Genomic DNA, 15,042 nt, shown 5'->3' with positions numbered 1-15,042 from the left:
TGGGGTTCTCAACATAAGAAGGACATGGAACTGTTGGAACAAGTCCAGAGAAGGGCCATGAGGATGATCAGGGGACTGGAGCACCTCCCGTATGAAGACAGGCTGAGAAAGTCAGGGCTGTTCAGCCTGGAGAAGAGAAGGCTGCATGGAGACCTCATAGCTGCCTTCCAGTATCTGAAGGGGGCCTATAGGGATGGTGGAGAAGGACTCTTCATTAGAGACTGTAGTGACAGGACAAGGGGTAATGGGTTAAAACTTAAACAGGGGAAGTTTAGGTTGGATATAAGAAGGAAATTCTTTCCTGTTAGGGTGGTGAGGCACTGGAATAGGTTGCCCAGGGAGGCTGTGAATGCTCCATCCCTGGCAGTGTTCAAGACCAGGCTGGACGAGGCCTTGGGTGATATGATTTAGCGTAAGGTGTCCCTGTCCACAGCAGGGGGGTTGGAACTAGATGATCTTAAGGTCCTTTCCAACCCTAACGATTCTATGATTCTATGATTCTATAATTCTAACTGGGCCTTAGCCTCCCTAACCTTGTCGCTAGCTTCCCGGACAACATGCCTGTATCATCACTTCTGCAACAACAGAAAATGGAAACTATTTGTTTTTTCTTTAAAAACAGTTAAACTATATGGCAATAGAGGTGAACTGAACAATGAAATCACACCCTCAGGAGACAGTTTCAGCAAGAAAATACCGTCTGCAAATACTAGCAGTGAAGGAAAAGAGTAGTAAGAGGAAGGTGTACAAAAAGACTGAAAGGGAGGGTATGATTCCTGTAAAGATAAGCTCATTATTAAAATATTTTAATATGTAATTTTTATTAAAGTAATTAACATCCGATTCATTATAGCCAAATTCCCACACATTCAAACTCACAGCAGGCTCAGTGATTTGATTTGGATGCACTGCATGATTTTGTGTTTCGGTACAGTAAGAGATGAGATATTCACAAACATACAGAAATAGGCTTTATCACTGCCTATAACCCCCAGAGAAGTTGTGTGCTTGATAGATTTTTCCTTACTTCACATATTTATTAAATTATGTCCTATTAGGTTTAAAATAACTATAAAATAAAACCCTTGAAGTCTCTGTAAGAACCTGACCTTTGCGGAAGCCTGTGTTGCTGCTATCAAACAGTCTGATGAGCAGCACCTCTCTTCTTTCCTAGCAGCTCAAGAAGAAAGGTACTTGGAATAATTTCTGGCTGGATTTGCCAACTATTCAGTTCAGTTATTTACCATTTGCTTTCTGTGCAGCAAAACTGGTTTGGATCGGCCTCAGCTAGAACTGCTGCAGAGACAGACCTGGAGCAACTGGAAAAATTGCACAGCTGTAACTCTGCAATACCAAAAGGTACAGTTGGATTAATTCCTGAGGCCAGATAGTCCCCCTGCAAAAACAGTGTCCTCCTTTCATTAGGACCCTGACATGTGTCTAAAGGTATTATTGAGGGGGACTCCAATGATTTTACTTCTCAGAGGAGGAGGAATATAGTTTACATATAATTTCTGTATTTAAATATAATCCATTTTAAGCACTTTTTGCTTACCAAATTGCATACCATATGTAGAATTGTAAAATAGCTACCTGTTCCTACAAATTCAGTGGAGGCCTTCATCCCTTGGACAGGTTTTATTTGTGCAAGAACCTGTGGTGCTGGATTCCAAATGGCTGTGGCCAGGAAATCAATGTGTTTCAAGCAAGTGGCTGAGGTAACACAAATATACTGTGCTCCCCTCCAAAAGTGCAAATAACACATGTATGTAAGAAATGCAGCCTCAGGGCTCAAAGTTTGATGGGTTTACAACATATATACTAGCCCAATGTGATCTTAGAAAGCAATGGATTGATTGCCTTTGAGGGACTTCTAAGGACATGACAAATTTTTATTCCTGTTTCATTCAGGAAACTAGTAGCAATCGCTATTTTGTCACACAAAGAACATCATTGTATAGAAGAGTTCTGTGAATACCCTTTTAAAGCTGTTAACATCTACTCATCACATGGTCTCCTAATTTACTTTTCTGGCTGTACTGAACACTTCTCTATATTAACAAAGCCCCCAGTTCCAGTAAATTATACTTGCCCTTCTTCCCAACCTTCACGTCTTTCTTTAACTTCATTATTCACTGGAAAAGTCAGTTTTGGAAATTTAATCAAAGCTATTTTTTTTTTCAGTTACTATGGTCTGTGGATATCAATATATATCATTCACTTTACCTGAAAACATAACCTGGTTGACAGAGATGTTACTTCATTATCAGACAACGAATATTTTGTTCATGAGCTGTGATGGGTGAACTCCCATCTTACTGGAATTCTGCTAAACTTATTTGGAAACTACCATAGAAAATACAGCCTATTTCAAATAATGAATTAGCCCCAAAAAGCTGAAAACATGTTTTTTGATCTTAAATAAGACATTCAAGTAGGCCACCTCTTGATGTTAATATTACTTTAAAGCTTTTTGTAATTTTTTTTCTACAAATATAGAAGCAAAGTTCTATTTTTCACTTTACTAAGCTTTAGAGTTTTTTTGTTTACAAATACACTTAAACCTAAAACTAACCAGTTTAAATATAATTTCAGCAACTATTAGTGGTCTTTAAAGAAAAACAAAAGGTTATGAAGAACATAAAAGCAATAAATACTTAAAAGATTATAATGTACAAGGAAAAACTGGGGACTTGAATACATGCTACAGTAAACCAGTAAATAAAATCAAAAGCATATTTCATTCTAATGTTGCTGTGTAACTGTTTTCCAAGTGCAAATCAGATTAACGTTTTTTATGCTGTTGCCACGGTGTTGTAGTCTGTCTAGGATAATCCATCAGCACAGACAGTGTTGGTATGCACACACAGTCCTCCCTTATCAGAAAAACAATAACATTCAGGCAAGGACCACCAGTAGCAAACAATTTTTAAAACATACTTTTACTCTCAAAATGTGACAAACAGCAAGAAGTTCAGTGTATGCCACTGAAAAAGCCAAATCCAATATGGGAATGGACATTCAAACAGGCTAAAGGAAGAAAAATAACTAAGACAGCGTGAGAAAAAAAATACCCACTCCAGGTTCCTTAAAAGGATATTTAGGTATATATTAATTGAGGTTAACATCAAGTGCTTACCAGCTCCCTCTGAAGCACTGAGCTAGCTTTTAAGACACACAGCAACTTAAAGCTGTGGTGTTAACGTTATTTTGACACTAAACACTGACAAGATACCTGATTTATGAACATTAAAAAAAAACATTAAAGAACATCTGAACATTTTTGAGATAGAGATTCAAGTTTAAAACATTCAGCAGAAGACTTTTAGCTTCTAGTTCCTGACAACATTAGAGGAATTGCGCCTTCACAACAGTTACAACCACCAACTCAATGAAGATATCTGCATTAGAAAAAAAAAAGTCAAAATTAAAACTTTTCTTTTAAAACATATTTCATAAAATAATGATGGCTTTTGAGAATTTAGGCTGAGAAAGTTGGGGCCGTTCAGCCTGGAGAAGAAAAGGCTACATGGAGACCTCATAGCAGCCTTCCAGTATCTGAAGGGGGCCTATAGGGATGCTGAGGGGGGACTCTTCATTAGGGACTGTAGTGACAGAACAAGGGGTAATGGGTTAAAACTTAAACAGGGGAAGTTTAGATTGGATATAAGGAGGAAATTCTTTCCTGTTAGGGTGGTGAGGCACTGGAATAGGTTACCCAGGGAGGCTGTGAATGCTCCATCCCTGGCAGTGTTCAAGGCCAGGTTGGACGAAGCCTTGGGTGAGATGGTTTAGTGTGAAGTGTCCCTGCCCATGGCAGGGTGGTTGGAACTAAGGTCTTTTCCAACCCTAACTATTCTATGATTCTATGATTCTCTAATTTAAGAGTGTCGTTCTGGTTTTCTGTTTAAACCGTACAAGAAGTGGCGCACTGAAACCTCACGCTGAGGGCAGTTCCGTTAAAACAGCACACACTCTTCTGCCAGCCTTACATTAATGTACCCAGGTAAATGATGCTGAACTTGGATTAACTTTGATGTCACCTAACAGCAGAGTAACAGTATCTATCAGCTGAAAAACGTTAATGTTCCCTAATCCCTCCTATGTTAACATATGGAAGTTGTAAGACTCAGATGTGCAAACATAAAGTGAAGTCCAAGTTCATTTATTTGGAAAATGAAAATCTAAAAGAATCTTTTTAATATAGCTTTAAAGACAAGACTATTTTATGGAGTATTCTGCAAGCTTCAGACCAGCACTTAACATAGCACAGTTAAATGGCAGCTCTTATTTTACACATCCTATTGAGAGCTGAAGTGGCTCAGGGCTACAGAGCAGCAGCAGATTATACACTCTAGTATGACAACTGTACAAGCTTCAAAAGACAAAAAACTGAGGTGATGACAAGATCACATTAACAGATACTAGTCCTTCACCCTGTTCTGCATGGGCCTACCAGACTTATCTAGTTCTGCTTTCTGTCTCCCTCTTGCTCTGCAGCTAGCAAGCCTCTGCAGCCACTTCCCGATATATCAGCAGTGGCCAGAATCGCCATTTATAGGTCATGCACCTTTTTTAGCGAACACTGTAATGTACCTGTTTTAGAAGTGCTTTCTGCTAAGCACATCTGGCAGTCTAAATCAGCCTCCCATTCAAATATACTCTGCTGTATTTACTGAAATCACTGCAGAGTACATCCTTCCCTTTTTTACATGTCAGAAGCAAGCGACAAATCTATCTGGACTTATGCAGCTACTTCAGGCATCTGGGTATTGAAACACTGGAAAAAGAACTGGACTGAGTGATAACAAGACAGTCTGCAGCGCTGTCTGGGTAAAATGACAGTAAGATATTTTTATTTTGCATGATGTACATATATTGATAACACCTGTCAAAGCTACAGGGCATCAAATTAATTTTCACCACCTATGGCGAACATGAGAAATCCACAGAAACCACCTGGCTTCTCTAACAAGCAGTAAAACTTAAGATATCAAAAAAAACCCAAAACCTGCATTTCTTCCCTTACAATGACTAGGGATTGCTTTTGCCTCAAGAGGGATAGCAAGGAATGCCACCAAAACCAAACTCTCACTAGAGATAATTCCGATCTTGGCTACAAGGTTGGAAATCCCAACATGTTTTTGTGAGTTGGCAGGTGATTAAAGCTGCCAAGCTCTGTGCTCTCCCAAAAGGCAGTGGGAACTGGGGGTTTGTATGCTGCAAACCCCCACCGACTGGCAGGAAAAGGGCTGACAGAGCATCCGCCAGCTCCACAATGACGGCGCTGTCACTAAGCCTGGAAGCTGAGTGCTCAACAACGCTGAAAACACTAACTCCGGGAGACAAGAGTGAGAAAGAGACCCATAAGACTATCAGGAGGTATCTGAAAATAGAGGAGTCAAGTCATCTGTGCTTGACGTGATTGAGAATTCAGTCCTAGGGAACGAGGGAGTTTCTGCAAAGTGTTTCTCCAGAAGATTTTGATATGTAACACTCTGGGAGTGCCTTTCAGTTCCTTCTATGTGCACCACTTCCCCCACCACCCAAATCCATATACATTTCATAACATATGGCAGGATGAACTGTTATCTTGAAGCTGATCTCTATAACCATATCAATAATTAAGCTTTCCAGCAGCAATTTCATTCCCCTTATATAAGCAGAAGATTACATCAACTTCGGCATGCCTTATCATGTAATGATTATAATGCATATGTATTATGAGACTAAAGCACTATCGCATTTGCAAATTTATTTTAATGCTTCTATTGAGTGCTTTATTTCAGAGGTTTTCAGATTTCTCTCAATAAAAGCTTCATACCAGATTTCTCAAGGAAATTTTTGGAGAGAAAAATTCTATCAGATGGCATTATTATAAATAATGACAGCTTAAAAGCAGAGTTGGGAACTTGAGGTCTGACAAGTCATCTAAGCACTGACCTTATGTCTGCACAAGTGATCTGAAGAAACTTCAAAAGTGAACTTCTCTTTGCCAAGCAACAGTGTAAAAAGACAACTTATGCTTTTGGGGTGGATTACAGAGCAGTAGAAACATGACCCAAAAATAGGTGGGTCAGCCTTTGAAGCTGGTAATGGGTACTGTTCAGAAGCGCATCTCAGCTTGGATGAACTTTTTGTATATCTGTGTCCTATCTCTTCTTACACTGCTGCTCCTTAATCTTGTCTCACGTTCCCTGCTGATCAAGCTTCAGCTTTTCCAGTTCCTTAGGGTTTCTCCTGGTATCTCTTCCCAGCTCCTACTGTTATCTATTCTGCTCATCTTTTCTGTCCTCCCAATCCATGTGCATAAACAAATTTCCAGCCCTCCAGGTCAACCTTCCCCCTCCCTCCCCCCCCAGTCCCCCAACTAATGTCTTTGCCAATTCAGTCACATTGAACACATATGTACTGCTCACAAAATAAAAGGTGTATGCAGGAGCTGAAGCATGGAGCTGCTCAACCATCCATACTGTGTGGTGAGCTTTCTAAAATATCACTTCACTTGGGGGCTTCTGGCAATGGGCAACATTCGTAAGACAGCATTACTTCTGTGTCATTCAGCAGTGCTCCAGCACCATCTAGGCAGCTCCTCTCACACCCATGCTGTTACGTTCCCCAGGGCACACAATATACATAACCAAGGCCATAATACAAAAAAAAAGAATGTCCTGCTGAGCTGCAGCAGAGTCCTGACATTATACCAGACGCTTTGATTTAAGGCACAGGTTTACCATGTAGGACTTGAACAAGACGCAGCACCAAATGCCACACAGTGTGGAAGTGGCCAGGCTACAAGAGGATGCAGCCCTTAACAGAGCTGAGTCAGCCACTTCACCCCCACTGCCTTCCAGGCAAGAAATCCCTTCTTGCCTAGCAATTCCCAGTCCCTGTTTCATCGGTTCCCCAGCTCCTCACGGGCTCTGGGCCTATCCACTCACACTTGCTGACTCTCCTTGCTCTTCCATCATACCAACCATTCATCTCTCTAAATTACTGACAAACAATATTATTAACCAAAGGGAAAACTCTCTTTCCCCCCTAAAACACCGAGTTCTTTTGCCAAGCCCCAGATGTGGCCACGCCCCAGTACTCCTGCAATTACATAGAAAGCCTTTTCAGATACGTGCAGGTGTGATCTGGGAGACACATGTCTGTAGATACAGTATTTGTTACAGCTTATGCGTTGCTACTGGAAATGGACAAACTGACATTTAGTGAAGGTTCTTTAACTTAGTCAGTGATAAGCAAATGGTCACAGAAAGGGCAAAATACTGGTCTTTGATATAAAGGGCAAAGGTTTCAAATTCAAGATGTCTTTTTTCCTACTCTGTCACCACCTTCAGAAGGGACTGAACTTTTGCTGAAGTTTTGCAAACAAATTTAGCTCGCATCAAACATCAGTGTCAAACAGCTTTAAAAACACTCTAACAATCCCTTCCTTAATAATAAAGGGCGAGACACGATCAACTATTACAAATTATTTTTATTTCATGCAACTTGGTATCACTGTGCCCATGTGAATCAAAATAACCCAAAATAGGAATGAACATACACCAAAAGCTAATCTCCAGGTTTGAACAGAGCTCCAATTTTAGCTCAGCATTGTGTAACTGTTTCTTCAGGTATAATTTTCTTTCAAGCTTTTAAGTATTAAAGAATGAAAGTATTTCTCAACTACTTTTGAAATCCACTGGAGGAAAGCCTGCATCCAGAACACAGCACAAAGCTTACTCAGATGGCTCAGCAGCGTCTGCTCTGCTCAGGGCAATACTCCCCTTTTGGCTCAGTGCTTACACATTCTTAGGAGCCTACTTTGGATTCAGGACTGCAGCAAGCATCAAGCAGCAGATTATCCTTTATATATACATATATGTCATCCACTAAAACAACTGGGGAAGCAGCTGGGATCCTTAGAGCCCAAACTGAGAAGCTGCCAATTTCATCCCAAGGTCCAGGCAGCCCACGCTGCGAGGCGCAGACCCTTGTGAAAAGCTCAGAACCAGAAAACAACCAAGAGCAGCTAAAGGAGATCTTCTTTCCTGTCTGTAACAGAACAGTGTCAGTAAGAAGAGCTTTGAATTTAAAGCAGCACACTGGAAGTAAAATTAGCTCAAAGCACTGGATCGTGACTTGACATCTAATCACTGCACCATCCTACATGATTCACCAAATTGAGAACTCCTGAACAGCTGACCTTCACAAAAGCAAACTGCCACCATATACCTAGAGTATGATATTTTAAGGATAAGGAACTCCGCAATACACACTGTTCAACACAACCATACAAGTCAGACTGTTGTGCACATGCTGTGTCAGCTCATTTTAATAATTAGAAGCAAAAGTATAGGATCCTTTCAATTATGCAATAAACCTTTAAAAAAGGCATTTGAATATTTGATGGTTTAAGCATGGTGGGTGGAGATCTGTATTTTAAATAATGTTGCTAGATTCCCACACCCCACCCCAGCTCAATAGGAAGTCCCCATATAGGGGCTAAGAACCCACTCCAGATAAAGAAGCATCTCAATCCAAACAAGAACTATTCTTCCATTTTAAAAAATTAACCCTATAAAAGAGAACACTAAGTGACCAGATGCTTTAAAACAGATGCCTCAACCTTCCTATGGAGCATATATATACGGAAGGTTTTTCACATGAAGAAGCCAAAGACCCCAGACTAAAAGCCCTAAAACTAAAAGCCCTGAGTGGAAGGACAAGACACAGTGACTCAAGTGATTCACAGTGACTCAGTGACTCAAGTTCTCTCATTTGGATGCCTAAGAGTTTGAAAAGTCACATATCCAGTCCTGCACAGACCCTCCTGTTTCCTTGGTTTGCTTTGTTTTCTAATCATTCTGCCAGCTTGCTTTCTTTGCAAAGATACTTTTCTGTACTCGTTCCTGGACCATACTGTCACCAACTCCTCATGTAAAGAGCTGGATTCAAACCAAGCGACTGGTGGAAGAAGGTTTTCCAGGGATTTTGAGTAATTCATACAAAGTGAATTGCTGTATGGGCAAATATATCCCACATAATGCATTCTTATAATGAATTGTTTAATCAATGTAATAAGCACACAGGATGCAAATACTCTTAGCTGAGATTTTTAAGTCATTTTTTTCTAGCTCACAAATATTGCTGAGATACTAAACTTCTAAATGCACAAACAGTATATGATCATATATATTTCTGAAACAGCTGCCAATGATTGTCTTTTTCTGCTCCATGAAGAGATATTATGTAGACTTCTGGTGCATTACAAAAAAAATTACTGATTAGTTCTATGGTGACGAAAGTCACACTGTGGACAGCTGAAAAATAATAAGGAAGAGACCCCTCAAAATTAATGGAATTAACAGAATAAAGCCCTGTAGATCTCAAATCCAATCATTAGACGGATAATCTGACAAAGTCTCCTAAAATATTTATTAAATACTGAAATCAGTCAACATTTTGGTGCTTGTTATGACCTATTCAAAAATTAATGTTGGAGTGGGTCCAGAGAATGGCTAGTGAAGGCAATCAAAGGGCTGGAGCACCTATTCTATGAAAGCCGGCTGAGAGAGTTGGGCTGGTTCAACCTGGAAAAGAAAAGGCTCCAGAGAGACATTATAGCACCCTTCCAGTGCCTAAAGGGGAACTACAAAAAGTCTGGAGACAGACTTTTTACAAGGGCATGTAGTGACAGGACAGGGAGGAATGGCTTGAAACAGAGAGGGGAGATCTAGATTAGATATTAGGGAAAAATTCTTCACTGTGAAGGTGGTGAGGCACTGGCACAGGTCACCCAGAAAAGTGGTAAATGCTGATAGTGTTCAAGGCCAGGCTGGACAGGGCTTTGAGCAACCTCGTCCAGTGGAAGGTGTCCCTGCCTGTGGCAGAGGGGTTGGAACCAGATGATCTTTAAGGTCCCTTCCAATCCAAACCATTCTATGATTTTGTGAAGACCCATCATCCTGTTTGGCTTCACAAAATATCTGCTGACAAAGATAGTTACTTTAAGAGTGGTAAATTGTTAGAAACTACAAAACTATTTATTGATTGATATTTAAACAACAAAACTGAAAAGCAATATGGAAATGTGAAGAACAGACAACAGTAATCTTTCAAATTTGACTTTTAGCACATGATGCTTATTTGAGTAAAAGCTTTTGTCAAGTATGAGTAGTTTGAACAGGAAGATGGTCTTTAAGTAAAAAAAAAAAATAAAAAAAATCCCTACTACATCACATCTTGCATTTTTTACTTTTCTGTACTAGCATTTTCACGTGACATCTGAAAAATACTGGCACCACTCAGTGTAATTCCATCCTATGAAAAAATGTGCAAAACCAAACTGTTTTTTCCAGTAAAAACTCTACAAGTATTCTGTGTAAAACTGAACCTGGGTATGCTTCTCCCTATACCTTGGCTGAATTCTTTTCACTCTGCTCAAAAAATAATCTATGGGTCCAGAGCTAGAAGACAACACAGCTTCAAAGCTCCTTAAGAGGTCATTTGGGGAAATTCACTTACGTTTGTCAAACAGCATCTGACAAGTGACTAGATATCACTGATTGCTAGAAAGTATAAACTGAATTAAAACGCTGTTGCAGGCAGAAAGAATGTAACTGAAGACACACACAGCTAACAAGGAAAAATAAGTCTTCCAAAGCAAGACATGCTAGGGGGGCATAGACAGACAAGTCAAATTTAACAGCTATTACATCAATAGAAAATTATGTCAGGAAAGCTTAGAATTTTTAATACACCACATTGTCACAAGTAATGATTAACTGAGAATCATTATCTGAACTGGAAGTTATTGTCATCACTCTTCTTCACACTAGAAAAAATGCTCAAACCAACACTCGAACGCTATAGGTGCTTTTCTTCCCTTCCTTGGGGGTGGGAAAATACAGCATTTTACATGACATCACTTAGCAGAGGACAGCAAGAACAAAAAATAAATATATGCTTGGGCACCAATGGTCATGCAAGTCTATTGAAATCCTGCCTCTTAAAAATACCAACCTTTATGTTCAGGTTTCACTAAGACAGACACTAAAGATGTTCCCAAAGCTGTATTTATGCCCTGCATCATCTGTCTGGCAATACACAAAAGTCTTTCCGAGGTCTTTATTGTTAGAGCCAGGAAGTTAAATGAGGCAATACTCTTACCAAGAGAAATCAAAGCTGAAACAAACTGAAAAGAACTGTCTCAAGCTGCTTTAAAACTTTAAATGTGAAATAATTTGTTATTCTACCTTTCATTCTCACAACAGTACTTGTACTTGCAAAATGTTTCTCTACACTCTGAAATTAAACTTAGAAAACCCTCACTTGAAATCCTCCCATTTCAGTACTCTATGAATCACCCCACATGAACCCTTGCTCTTTACAGCCCACTCACTGCCATCCTCAGGATTACAAAGGACGCGCCAACAAAGAGGGATCACCCACTGCTTTCTATAAATCATCTTGAACCTCATTGATTATTTTAACAAAGGTAGTTCAGATACACATGCATCTTTGGCTGTCTGGCACAGAGGACAAGAAGAATGTGAAACAATGTTATGCCCTAGAATTCAATACAGTATAATAATGACAAGTGTAATAGGCTGAAAACAACAAAGTTATTTAGCTTTCCCTAACAAGTAGCATATGAAATGCAGCAGAGGAAAAGACAAAACAAAAAGTGTATTTATTGGATCATAATTACTTACTGAAGAAATGAGGATGCCTATCAGGCACACTAATCATGCCCTAAAACGCTGACATTGTATGGAAGCGTAGCAAGATACTTAACTTGATTTATGAGACATTAAGCAGGAGAGAAACATGAAAGGAAGCCATAAGAATCCCTGCTGAGCCTGACACCCAAATTCTGCTTTCCATGTCTTTCCATATTCCAGTGAACATGACATGCAAGTTTTACATTTCTGTAAGGCAAAAAAGCCCCACCCTGAAACACCACACCTTTTTCCTCTTAATTTAAGAGTATCGCACTGTTTGACTTTCAACTACAGATGTATACTGTGAAGTTTTCTACCGTATGTTCCAAACACTTTTCCAAGCAAGCCTTTCCTTCTTGGAGCTTTTAGCTCCTAAGACCTGGTAGCTTAAACAAAACCAAACAAAAATAAAATTACATTGCAACTATTGCTCTTAAAGCTAAATAGAATGGGTAAATCTAGACAAACTTATCCTTCAGTTTGAACTGAAAAGTTGCAAAAAGCAACTGGGTTTTCCCTCACTATTTCATCTAGGCAAATATTTAACCAAGCAATTAACCAGGACTTCTAACTTGACTGAAATTTAAAACCCTTAACTCTCAAGATCACTCCAGAGAAAAAGCTTCTGTCCTAGATTTCAGGTAACTACTCCCCTAGGAGGCATGAGTCTTCCTACTTCTCACGCCTAGTGAGGTTATCATCTTAGTTTGAGTTGGTGTTGGACAATGGCAGGTAGTCATCTGGGATCCAAACATGCTGGAGACTGCAATTACCTTATCCAAATTAATACCAACCCCATCCCTGGCTCAACACCCACTTCTGCCTGACAGAGCAGAACCCATCCTGTTCCATACCCAAGCCACAAGTGTAAGCCACAGAAGCCACTACTCTCAAGAGTGCTTTCAATTGCTTTCCCTGCAGCTGGGTCACTGCATGCTTTAGCACACAACCAACCATTAGTACAGAAGGTGTCAGATACTCCTCCTTAGAGCATTCAGCAGGCCCATTTATTCCTGCCCAGGACTTTGAAATAGGCTAAGATACTTGTCCTGAAGGAGAGACCACACAGTTTAGCCCCCGAGTCATTTCTATCAAACTACTATCAACAGTAAAGACACAAAACCAGACCAGGGTTCACAACTGGAAACCTCACTATGCCCATCCTCTGCTCCCTCACTAGAGAAGCTTCCTTCTTTCATAAGATGTACTTTTGTCAGACTTTCTTCTGTTCTCTTACCTCCTATTTCTTATCCTCCACCCCCATTCATTACAAGCTAGCTGCATTCACCTTTGTTCTTAATGTTAAAACTGAGGCAGTGTTCAGCTTCAGACTGCCTTAAATAACTACTTTATCTCTGACTGCGTGTCTCCATAGACAGCATGACACAGTGTAGCTAGACCCAAAGAACCGGGGATGCTAGAAACCTCCATCTCCAGGGCAATGTGGGACCAGAAGTTGGCTCCCACAGTGACAACAAAGATGAGCTGCCTTTTCTGAGGTCTGTGGTGCTGCTCCCAGTATCAGAGGCAGCATCACGCAGGTGTGCTCATCATCATTATAGCCATGTAAAAGCAGCTCTGTATGAAAATTTGAGTATAACCAGCTTTTCAGATACCCCATGAGGAATGGCATGCCTACTCAGGTTCTCTGTGCTGGCCTTGAGCAAGTAAATCCTGCCAGGCTGGGGGAGGCTGAAAGCAATCAGACTAGGTCTCCGAACCACATGCTGGAATCTCAGGCTGCTTACTGGAAAGAGTTTAGACGAAGGCAGCACCCTAAACTTCAGAAGAACTTGCTAGCTTGCACAGTTAATGCACAAATGCATAAGGCTGACTTGGATCTAATACTGAACCTAACCCAAACTCCTCCTGCACCTGCCAAGGACTGCAGAGCAGAAACATCCCATTTGAAAACAGCAGGAAAAAGCTCAAGCCCAGGCAGGACCAGTGCTGAGCCATGAGTGGGAATCCTTTGTGCTGCCACAGCCTCCCAGCATAGCTCATCCAGTGTTACAACTTGCATGGGCATTTCAACCTTTCTGCTGTCTGCGCTAGGGGAGAGGGATTGCACCAGCATACAACAGTAGCAAGAGTAGATTGAAATCAATGGCGCAGAGGCTGACAAGATCAGAAGGGAAGGAGGCCTGTGAGGAGTCAGAGAGCCAGTCAGAGCCATGGACTCTGCTGGGGCACAGAGGGGAAAGCAGGGTTGAACATATCACAGAATCTATGCCAATTTCTTTCCCCAAATGGAAGTATGGTTTTCAATACCTGAAAGTATTTCTTTTAATATCTTGAACCTAGTGTAAAAAGTCTTTTGTGGCTGGAGGACTTCACAGTAACAGGGACAGATTTCAGAACACACAAGTGCTTCCATGCACATGGTCACCTAGTTGGGCACATGCAAATAAGGAAAACATTTGACCACTCTAGGAGCACTTTGCTATGGGTCTTACAAACAAAAATGCCAAGGTGTGCAAGGTCTTCAGGAAGTAGCAAACTCTGGTCATTATGGATTGTTAAGGTTTTACCATACAAGAACAGACAGATGATTTAGTTTTACATTGTGAATTTCTCAGTAAAATACTAGAAGCAGTAAAATTATTTCCCAGTTCCTAAGTGAAAACTTTCACTTTTTTTTTCCTAGATTAATGATTAATTAAATACAAAGCTTAAAAATAACCATTTAGTTTTATTCTGAAACACAGTATTGAAAGAGCAAAATTGAGTCTCACTAAAATTGAGCCTCAATTAATATGCCATGAAAGCTTATGGCAATATGTTCATAAGTCACTGTACTACCTTCTTAGTCCTGAATCGTCATCACCACTGGGGACAGCAGATCTACCACAAGCACATCCATAAATCTAAAAGCAAGTTCTCAGTGTTTCAGAATCCAGTGGTTTGGTTTTGTAATTATTAATTTTAGTATGGATTATGGTGAATATTAAATGGAAGTTATGTGCTAGACTTAAGAACAAATCTACAACAAAACCTGTAACACTAAGTGATTTAGTACACCAGATCTCACTTATGTTCTCTCCATGGACATGCACCATCAGATCCTGGACATGCACCATCAGATCCCGGACACTGTGTTAGTAGGACTTTTGGTCTGATTCAGTATGCTGGCTCTTACCACACCAACGGAAACAGGACTAAATTTTGTGTGTAGGTGGGCCTGCTCCTGCAGAAGACCTTTTGCAGAGAAGTTTACCATCACATTCTTCACACCTATACTAGTAAATTGGTCCTAACCAGGTGCTACTATAAATTACTTGGTCTAAAAAGCTAACTAAAAAAAAAAAAAATATATAGAATAAAT

The sequence above is a fragment of the Pezoporus occidentalis genome, unplaced genomic scaffold, assembly GCF_034315485.1.
Source record: "Pezoporus occidentalis ecotype Australia unplaced genomic scaffold, CSIRO_AGI_Poc_V1 ctg100, whole genome shotgun sequence".
Classification (NCBI taxonomy): Eukaryota; Metazoa; Chordata; class Aves; order Psittaciformes; family Psittacidae; genus Pezoporus; species Pezoporus occidentalis.
This window is presented reverse-complemented; position numbering follows the sequence as displayed.